Source organism: Saimiri boliviensis, chromosome 8 (assembly GCF_048565385.1).
Source record: "Saimiri boliviensis isolate mSaiBol1 chromosome 8, mSaiBol1.pri, whole genome shotgun sequence".
NCBI classification, from domain to species: domain Eukaryota; kingdom Metazoa; phylum Chordata; class Mammalia; order Primates; family Cebidae; genus Saimiri; species Saimiri boliviensis.
The window spans coordinates 81,211,226-81,221,545 of NC_133456.1; the positions used below are offsets into that span (position 1 = coordinate 81,211,226).

At 40.1% G+C, this 10,320-nt stretch overlaps 1 pseudogene; it reads right to left on the reverse strand.

Moving 5' to 3' along the window:
- Positions 1-209: 209 nt before the first annotated feature.
- LOC101043948 (large ribosomal subunit protein uL29 pseudogene) lies at positions 210-1,046 on the reverse strand (annotated as a pseudogene).
- Between the last annotated feature and the right edge of the window lie 9,274 nt (positions 1,047-10,320).

Consider the following 10,320-nt stretch of genomic DNA (forward strand, 5'->3'; position numbering starts at 1 on the left):
AGGACATCCGAAATTCCTCCATTAATTCAGATCTTTTAGTGTGTTTATAATAGACTTCTGCTACACGAACATGGCCCTACTCCATCTGTGTTAGTCTGTTTTCTCACTACTAATAAAGACATACCTGAGACTGCGTAATTTATAAAGAAAAGAGGTGTTTTTTTTTTTTCTTTCCTCAAGCCAGCGGTGCTTTATTGACAGTGCGCCACTCAGGCCTTGACTGCGACCATCTGCAGGGGCTGCAGCTGCTCCTTCTGCTGCTGCTGCTTGGTCTTCAGGTTCTCCTTGTGGTTGTTGAGACGGTGGCATCTGGCGCCCTTCTTCGGCCGCAGGTCCAGGGGCTTGCACTTCTTGCCCTTGCAGAATTTCCTGAGGTTTTCTTTCTGAGTCTGGTTAATAACTGTGAGAACACCCGCAACTCGGATCTTAGAGAGCTTGAAGGCTGTGCTGCCTGTCCCTTTGGCGACGCGCAGCTGGGACAGCTCCACCTTCAGGTCTCCCAGCTGTTTCAGCAGCTCCTCCTGCTGCTTCTTGGGAAGGTCTCGAGCCTTGATCTTGGCCATTGCTGCACAGGCCGCTGCCCACTCCGAGGGAAAGAGGAAGTCAGGAAGGAGGTTTAATGGGCTCCCGGTTCCACATGGCAAGGGAGGCCTCACAGTCATGATGGAAGGCAAAGGAGAAGCAAAACATGTCTTACATGGTGGCAGGCAACAGAGCTTGTGCAGGGAAACTTCCATTTATAAAGCCATCAGATCTCATGAGACTTATTGAGGGAAACTGCCCCCATGATCCAATTATCTCCACCCGGCCCCGTCCTTGTCATGTGGGGATTATTACAATTCAAGGTGAGATTTGGGTGGGGACACAGAGTCAAACCGTATAATCATCAGTTGTCATAGATTTTTCTTATTCATAGTTTTCTAGTAATTAATGTCAAAATGATAAAATAGGGTCTCAATATATCTCATAGGAGGATGCAAGTTTATTCTTGTATACTTTATATAGAATTTACTAAGATGAAAGGAGATTTTTTTAAACCTGTGATTTAAAATCCAAATTTAGTAATGTAGTTTATTTTGGTTTGAAAATATTTCTTAATATCTCTTTAGTGCCAAAATCTGTATGTAGAACAGCCAAGATCACAGCACCAGTTAAAATGATGTGGGTTTTTTGTTTTGACTTGTTGTTTCTTTTAAAAATCAATGATTAATTAGAGACTTGTAAAAATGTAGTTGGGATTTTAGGGTGACAGCTTAATTGTTAATTTTCTTTAAAAATTGAGATGAAATGTACCTAACATAAAATTAATCATTTTTAAACGAATAGTTCAATGATACTTAATACCTTCACATTGTTATGCAACCACCATCAAAACATTTTCATTACCCCAAAAGGAAACCTTGTCCCCATTAGGCAGTCACTCCACATTCTTTCATCTACCCAACTCTTGGTAAACACTAATCTACTTTCTGTCTGCTTACGTACTCTGAAAATTTTATATAAATGGATAATAAGATATTATTATTATATAAGATAATGAGATATTATGTCTTGCTTCTTTCACTTAGCTTAATGTTTTTAAGTTAATTCATGTTCCAGAATGTGTAAGTGTGCCCCATTTCTTTTTATGCTGAATAATATTCCATTGTATGTATATACTGTAATTTGTTTATACATTTATCTGTTGATGAATATTTGGGTCATTTGTACCTTTTGGCTATTGTAAATAATGCTCCCAAAGTGCTGGGATTACAGGTGTGAGCCACCACACCCAGCCTGAAATTGCATTTAAAAGAGATGATTTTATCACAATATCCAGAGGTCTAGAAGTTGATTTGTCAAGCATTAATCTAGACTTTGCTTACAAGATAACCAGATTTAAGGTATTTTCTTAGTTTTTAGTTGCATCAGTAAACTGATGGATTTGGAGGGTCTTTTCCATAGACAGTATCCTACATGCTTGGGAATTTTAAGGAACTAAGGACCCCATTTCCACCCCACCTTCAGCATTGCTGTCTACCACACTGATCTTGAAGACTGCCTGGAATTCCTACTTTAATTCAACAAGCAATATTATGACAGGCCATTTGATGAATGGGAGAAACCACTTGTCTAGGGACTGGAAAAACCTGGGGTCTAATGCCAGCTTGTCGTTAATTACAATTTGACCTTGAAAGTTTTCCTTCTCTACCCTGGGTTTATTTCCCCAATTGGCAAAAGGGTAATTCCAACTTTAACACCCTGTGGCTACGAAGTCCTGCTGAAAAATTTTTAGGATGTTCCACTTAAAATCGTTTTGGCAGAGAGATGGGAGCCCAATGGGAGAAATTTATCTTTTCACATTTTCTGACAAAATTTCAGCATCAAACTTCTCTTTCAAAATCACCTAGAAATGTCAGCTGGCGTTTCTAGGTGATTTTGAAAGATCACTGTCCTGCCTTCTTTTGGGTGGATGTTAGAAACAGGTGCTTGGCCAGGAACTGAGCAGCTTAACAGGACTGCCTGTTCATTTCCAAGGGTAGCTCAAGGTGTTGGAATGACTCTGCAAAGCCCCATATGGCTTGGGACCTGGTTACCTTAGCAATTGGTTCCCTCCCCATGCAGTGTCAATTAAGAGGCAATTAAAACTCTCCACTGTTCCAGCTAATAGTCCCCAGATTGTGGTACCAGGAAATGAGAGGCGGGAGGTTTTCATTCTTTTTACTTCTTATTTTAAAATTATTTTATTTTTAAAACTTATAACATGCCCTTGGATTTGAAACCTGCCATATTTAAGATCTTTTTTCCCTTAAGTTGTCATTTGGTTTGTGTATTTATCATATTATTTATTGGCTCAAAAATCCTTTAATGCCTCTAATTATTCATGGAAACAAATCTGAAATTTTCTGCTTACCTCTCTCTAAACTTTTGATAATATAGTTCTACTCTTACTATCCAATCATACCTCCCATATATTCTTTCAAACACTCACTATTTGCTTCCTTTCTACATAAAGGTCTTTTCCTTTGTCTATCATCAAAATCTGCCCATTCTGTAAAGCCTACCTTAGAGTCAATATCATGATCACAGTAGTTCTCTAGTTTGAATTTTCTTCTGAGTTTTAGGTGTAACTAGAATTAAAATAATTGTATTTCCTACTTCTTCATGCTAATTAGCCTTATAAAATTTTCTCTCCACAAATAGACGAAGACTCAGTAAGAGTAAGAACTATACTTTACATTTTTCTTTGCATCCTCAAACCTTACGTAACACAGTGCTACTCATTACTTAATGCCACTTAATAGTGAGTTTAGAAATTGCTGCTGTTATAAGCAATTTAACAAAACTGGACATTTGAACAATTTGGACAGTGAGCTTAGAATCCTGCAATATTAGAACTTTAAAGTATTAGGGACCTTAGGGATTAATATACTAAATTTTCCCTTTTATAGACAAAAAGCCAAGAGCTAAATGGAAGCAGTAAATTGGCCAAAGTTAAACTGAAAGTAAATGAAAAGCTTGGATCTAATCTCATGTCTTTTGACTCAAAATCCATGCCCTTTTCCCTTCTCCAGTAGTTTGAAACCTTTCTCTGGTTATGACACATTTGATAGATGCAGTTCACCTGAATTAGTTTTTCCCATGGGCATAGGTAGGGGTTGCCCATTGCTGGAGAGAACCTCGCAGCATCTTCTCTGTAGCTACCACTCAGGAGGACATCATGATGCATGAAAGTCACACTAATATAAGGATCACCTTACTTTTTAAACTTTTTAAAAGTTGCGAATATCGGTCGGGCACGGTGGCTCACGCCTGTAATCCCAGCACTTTGGGAGGCCTAGGTGGGTAGATCACGAGTTCAGGAGATCGAGACCACACTGGTTCAGGAGATTGAGACCATACTGGCTAATACCATGAAACCTTGTCTCTACTAAAAATACAAAAAAACTAGCCAAGAGTGGTGGCATGCAGCTGTAGTTCCAGCTACTCGGGAGGCTGAGGCAGGAGAATTGCTTGAACCTGGGAGATGGAGGTTGCAGTGAGCTGAGATCACGCCACTATACTCCAGCACTCCAGCCTAGGTGACAGAGTGAAAAAAAAAGAAGAAAAAAAATTTGCAAATGTCAATACTTTAAATATTATCAGTATCAGTATGATCCAGCAATCCCACTACTGTGTAAATATCCAAAGGAAATGAAATTAGTATGTTGAAGGGCTATCTATCTTCTAATGTTCATTGCAGCATTATTCACAATAGCCAAGATAGGGAATCAACCTGAATGTCTGTCTGTCAATGGATGGATGGATGAAGAAAACCAGTGTGGGATATTTTCATTCTTTCCTCCTTTTTTGTTCAAGCAACATTCTTTTTTTTCTCTCTCTCTCTTTTTGAGAGGGAGTCTTGCTCTGGGTCCCAGGATTGAGTGCAGTGGTGCAATCTCTGCTGGCTGTAATCTCTGCCTCCTGGGTTCAAATGATTCTCCTGCTTTAGCCTCTGGAGTAGCTGGGATTACAGGCATGCACCACGATGACACTGGGCTAATTTTTGTATTTTTTGGACAGACGGTGTTTTGTTGTTTTGCCCAGGCTGGTCTTAAACTCCTGGACTCAAGTGATCCTTCTGCCTCGGCCTCCCAAAGTGCTGGGATTACAGGTATGAGACACCATGTCCCGTCTGGGCAACATTCTTAAGCATTTGCATGTGATAGACACTGACAGAGCAGAAGCGGAGATGCAGGGATAAAAGAACACAGCCCTCTCTCTGGAGCTCATGGTCTAGTCTAGAAAGAGAGGCAGTCAGATGAGCAGCAGTGTGGAGTGAGGGTATATACATACAATGGAATATTTTTCAGCCATAAGAAAAGAGGGGAATCCTGTCATTTGCAACAACATGGATGAACCTAAAGGACATTATGTTAAGTAAAATAAGCCAAATACAGAAAGAAAAATATTGCATATCACTTACACGTGGAATCTAACGAAGTTAAACTCACAGAAGTGGAGAGTGGAATTGTGGTTACCAGGGGCTGATGGGGGAAGATGGGGCAGTGTTGGGAAGATGTGGTCAAAGGGTGCAACACTTCAGTTAGACAGGAGGAATAAATTCAAGAGAGCTATTGCGCGACACGGTGAATATAGTTAATAATAGTGTATTGTACTCTTGATCTTTGCTAAAAGAATAGATTTTAAATGTTCTCACCACAAAAAAATTGGTAAGTACATGATATAATATACATGTTAATTAGCTTGATTTCACCAATCCACAATGTTTACATATTTCAAAACATCATATTGTACATGATAAATATATATAGCTTTTTATTTGTCAATTAAAAACAAAAGTTAAAAGTCTATTATTAATACCAAGTGAGTTATAAAAATCTGTTGCTCTACATATGCTGCTAAGTCTAAAATTGGTGTCCTTTGACCACCATTTGGTAATATAATCAATGAATTATGCATTGTGCAAAGTTCAGTTTGTGTTGTCAAATAGGTGGAGTGCCAAGACGGCTAAGGTCAGGCCAAACCTGGTGCTTTCAGAGAAGTTTTAAGGCACAGAGCAAGACAGAGAGTTGGAATTTCAGGGACATGGAAGGTGTGGCAGCAAAGGGAAGTGCAGGGGATGAGGCTGCAGGGCTGTGGGGGAGGATCCAGCTGCAGGATGTTCAACAGTAGAATAGACAACTGAATCCTGAAGTAGAAGAAAGGGGAAGCCAAAAGGAATTCCAAAAGGAATTGTTGCAGAAATACATAGACACTTTGGGATAGAAATTTCTACCAAATGTGATTACATTTGGTTAGAAAGTGGCTAGAAAGGCAGAAAACATCACCATGAAAGTGATAAGATTGAAAGGCTGAGTGTGAGGGAGAAAGGGCAGATGGATGGAGGGAAAAAGAGCAAGAGAAGGAGGAAAGGCAATTTTTTTAGAGAGTAAGATGAGCTAGTTGGGGCTGGGTAACGTGGCTCACACCTGCAATGCCAGCACTTTGGGAAGCTGAGGTAGGAGGATTGCTTGAGCCCAGGAGTTTCCCTATAAAAATTTTAAAAATTAGCTGGGTGTGGTGGTAGTTCTAGCTTGTCAGGAAGCTGAGGTGGGAGGATCACTTGAGCCTGGAAGTTTGAGGCTACAGTGAGTGACAGTAGCACTTCATGCTGGGTGACAGAGTGAGACCCTGTCTCAACCAGCCAACCAATCAATTGACCAATTAATCAATAAAATGATCCAGTTTCTGTGTTAGGCACTTTCACATCCCTTCTCTCATTAATGAGGGGGAAGGAGACAATATAGGAATAGGGGAACAGAAAAAACAAAAAGGTTTCCCAAGAATTCCCACTGGTTGGTCAAGGGTAAGTGTTGTGGCTGCTGTGTGTATGTTTGTGACAGTGACACAGACTTATTGTTGCACCATCTTGGGTGAATGATTACAGCTTTTTCTGAGATTTTTGTTCTACCTACCCTAGTAAAAAACGGATTCTACAGACTAATAACCTAACTCTACCTATTAGGAAATTTCAAAGGCTGCTTATATATCACTCAGCAAAGCAAAGTAAGTCTCAAGAGTAATATCATATACATATATATATATTTTTTTTATTGCACTTTAGGTTATCGGGCACATGTGCAGATCATGCAGGATTGTTGCATAGGTACACACATGGCAATGTGGTTTGCTGCCTCCACTCCCCCATCACCTACATCTGGCATTTCTCCCCTTGCTATCCCTCCCCAATCTCTCTACCTCCTGCTGTCCCTCCCCTATTCCCCAACAGACTCCAGTGTGTGATGCTCCCCTCCCCATTCAGCATTTGCCTATGAGTGAGAACATGCAGTGTTTGATTTTCTGTTCTTGTGTCAGTTTGCTGAGAACGATGGTTTCTAGATTAATCCATGTCCCTATAATCTTAGGTGTTTCAAATGACTTTTTGCCTCAGTTTCATCATCTGTAAAGGGAATAATAATAGTTTTGATAGAAATATTAGGGATAATGATAGTACTTACATAGTAGGATTGTAACAAGTAGTAAGTAGGTTAATATTTGTAAAGTGCCTAAAATAGTATTTGACACAGTGTTACATGGATTAAATCAATAAAAATAAAATAGCAGTAAATTCATAGATTGGCAGCCCTGGGAGAGAATGTAGGGACCACGATCCAAAGGATTTCTTTTAAGAGATGCAAATGTTTCCAAAGAAGGACAATTATTTACCTGCAGTCTTCACAATTGATTAAGTTGGTGGCAGAGTGAGCAGGAAAACTCTCCTGATTTCTAATCAAGTGTTCTTTTTAACTAAGAAACACATGATAGCCAGAAACAGCAGATTTGACAGATTCTGATTTTAATATTTAACTAGATTATTAGCTCCTGAAGGGCTGTGTCTTGTCTATCCCTTTATTCACAGTGATCATCTGAATGTCCATGAGATAGGAGTTTGGCAGGACTGGTTTCAAAAGGTACAGGTCACAGAGACCCAGCTAATAAAAGAGAATGTGGTAAAGAAGGCAAAACCCAACAAACCCAAGATGACAATGAAAGTGACCTCTGGTCGTCCTCACTGCTTGTTATATGCTAATTATAATTCATTAGCATGCTAAGAGACACTCCCACCAGCCCCATGGCGGTTTACAGATACCACGGCAATTTTTAGAAGTTACCCTATATAGTCTAAAAAGGGGAGGAACACTTGGTTCTGAGAATTCCCTGCCCTTTTCTGGAAAACTCATGAATAATCCACCCCTTGTTTAACATATAATCCAGAAATAACCATAAAAATAACCAAGCAGCAGCCCTCTGCGATGCTCTCTCTGTGGAGTAGCCATCACTTTATTCCTGTATTTTCTTAATAAACTTGCTTTCACTTCACTCTGTTGGTTTGAATTCCTTCCTGTGCAAAGCCAAAAAAGCCAAGAATCCAAGTGGCCTCCTGGGCTGAACCCCCATCCTGAAATTTGCCCTGTGACACCCACATACAACAGTGTTCTATAAATGTTCACTTAACAAACTCTGAATAGTTTGATAAATTAATTTACATTCAAAGCACTAAAAAAGCTAACGGAGGCTTAGAATTGATGAAGTAGAAATGTTTGGGATAAACTTTTTAGGTATAGCAATTTTTTCTAGCTCCTTTAAAATCTTGCATGTAAAACCCATAGCCCAGTGTCTAACACATAATGACACTCAGTAAATGCTAGCTATTATTTTTAGGCAATTACCTCTTAGGCCAATATATGATAGTATTACTTGACCACTAGCACAGAGGCACTGCCAGATCTGATTCCCATTTTGGCAGGTAGCAGTTTTGGGAAATGTCTGACATGGCAGAAAGGGGTTGCCGGTAGGCATTAAACTGTTGTCCAAATGTTGGTCACTGTTCTATTTAACAGTAACTGATGATTTTCAATATCAATTACAAGTCATCAGTACTGTAGGATTTTACCAATCCATACAGTCCATGGTTCCTTCATTTAAGTTTTAAGATGTTTGTTTCCTGTCAGTGCTATTTTTATTCAATGAGATCCTGTTGGGGACTTTCCTGTTTATTTGTCTTCCTGTTTCTCAAAATAGGAATTAAAAGATAAACAATCATAAGAAGTTCGTAACGACCTTTACAACGTCGTTATTAAATCTTTAAACGCTTCCCAATCCCTTATCATGTAACATTTAGGAAGCAAATGAGTAGAAACTGAGAATGACTCTGAAGCTTCAGGGCTGCCATGAAAACTCCCTCTTCTTGGTCAGAATCCTTTATCACTGTTATTTCCTTCATATGAAGCACTTTTTTCTTGGTTCAATCATTCAACCGTTGGCCACCCATCTCATCCTCCCTCCTGGGTAACAAATGAGTCCCTTTTGCAGCTGTTTAATTTTAGGCGGTTTTTAACCCTCTCAGCCTTGATAGTCCGTTGTGCATGCAGGAAATGTTCTATGGTGAGGAACTTAGGAGAGAAGGGGAGAATTGAAGGAACAAGGAAGGCCAGAAGAAGAAGTTGTTAGCACTGGTGGCTATGCCAGGAGAATACTGATGATGGCCAAGGCATTGCAACCACGTAGACCTGGATTGGAAGCTAGCTCTTCCACTCACCACGTCTCAGGTCAACAACTTATAACTATTCCCAATCACAACTCTTGATTTCAACATCTCATAGGTAATTCCTCCTTTGAGTTTTATAGTCTCCATTCTTGTAGTATTTTTACTCCCCTTTCCCCCACATCTGAATCTGTCTCTCATCATATTTTGGTCATTACCAATAACTGCAATCTCTCTGTCTTCTCAATTTCAACCATTCCACTCTCTAATTCAGTTTTACAGATTTGCAGGACACTCCTTCTTCTTTTTTTTTTTTTTTTTTTTGAGACGGAGTTTCACTCTTGTTACACAGGCTGGAGTGCAATGGCGCGATCTCGGCTCACCGCAAACTCCGCCTCCTGGGTTCAGGCAATTCTCCTGCCTCAGCCTCCTGAGTAGCTGGGATTACAGGCACCAGCCACCATGCCCAGCTAATTTTTTGTATTTTTAGTAGAGACTGGGTTTCACCATGTTGACCAGGATGGTCTTGATCTCTTGACCTCGTGATCCACCCGCCTTGGTCTCCCAAAGTGCTGGGATTACAGGCTTGAGCCACTGCGCCTGGCCAGGCCACTCCTTCTTATACCTCCTCTCTAACAATTTTTCAGCCCCATTAAGAGCAACAGTCATTGAGCCTCCACCTTTCTGCCATTTTTGCACCCTGTTATGTTCTCTCCTTCCACCTTACTCAGCTTAGCCCAGGCTGGAGTGCAGTGGCGTGATCTCAGCTCACTGCAACCTCTGCCTCCTGGGTTCAAGCAATTCTCCTGCCTCAGCCTCCTGAATAGCTGGGACTACAGCCTCCTGAGTAGCTGGGACTACAGGTGCCACCACACCCAACTAATTTTTTGTATTTTTAGTAGAGATGGGGTTTAACTGTGTTAGCCAGGATAGTCTCGATCTCCTGACCTCATGATCTGCCCACCTGGGCCTTCTAAAGTGCTGGGATTACAGGCCTGAGCCACTGCATTGGCTAGTCTTTTGCCCATTTTTAATGGGGTTATTTGTTTTTTTGTTTGTTCAATTGTTTAAATTCCTTACGAATTCTGAATATTAGACCTTGTCAGATGCATAGTTTGCAAATATTTTCTTCCATTATGTAAGTTGTCTGTTTACTCTGTTGATAATTTCTTTCACTGTTCAAAAGCTTTTTAGTTTCATTAAGTCCCATTTATCCATTTTTGTTTCCATAACCATTGCTTTTGAGGACTTAGTTACAAATTATTACCCAAGGCTGATATCCAGAATGGTGTTTTCTAGACTTTCTTCTAGGA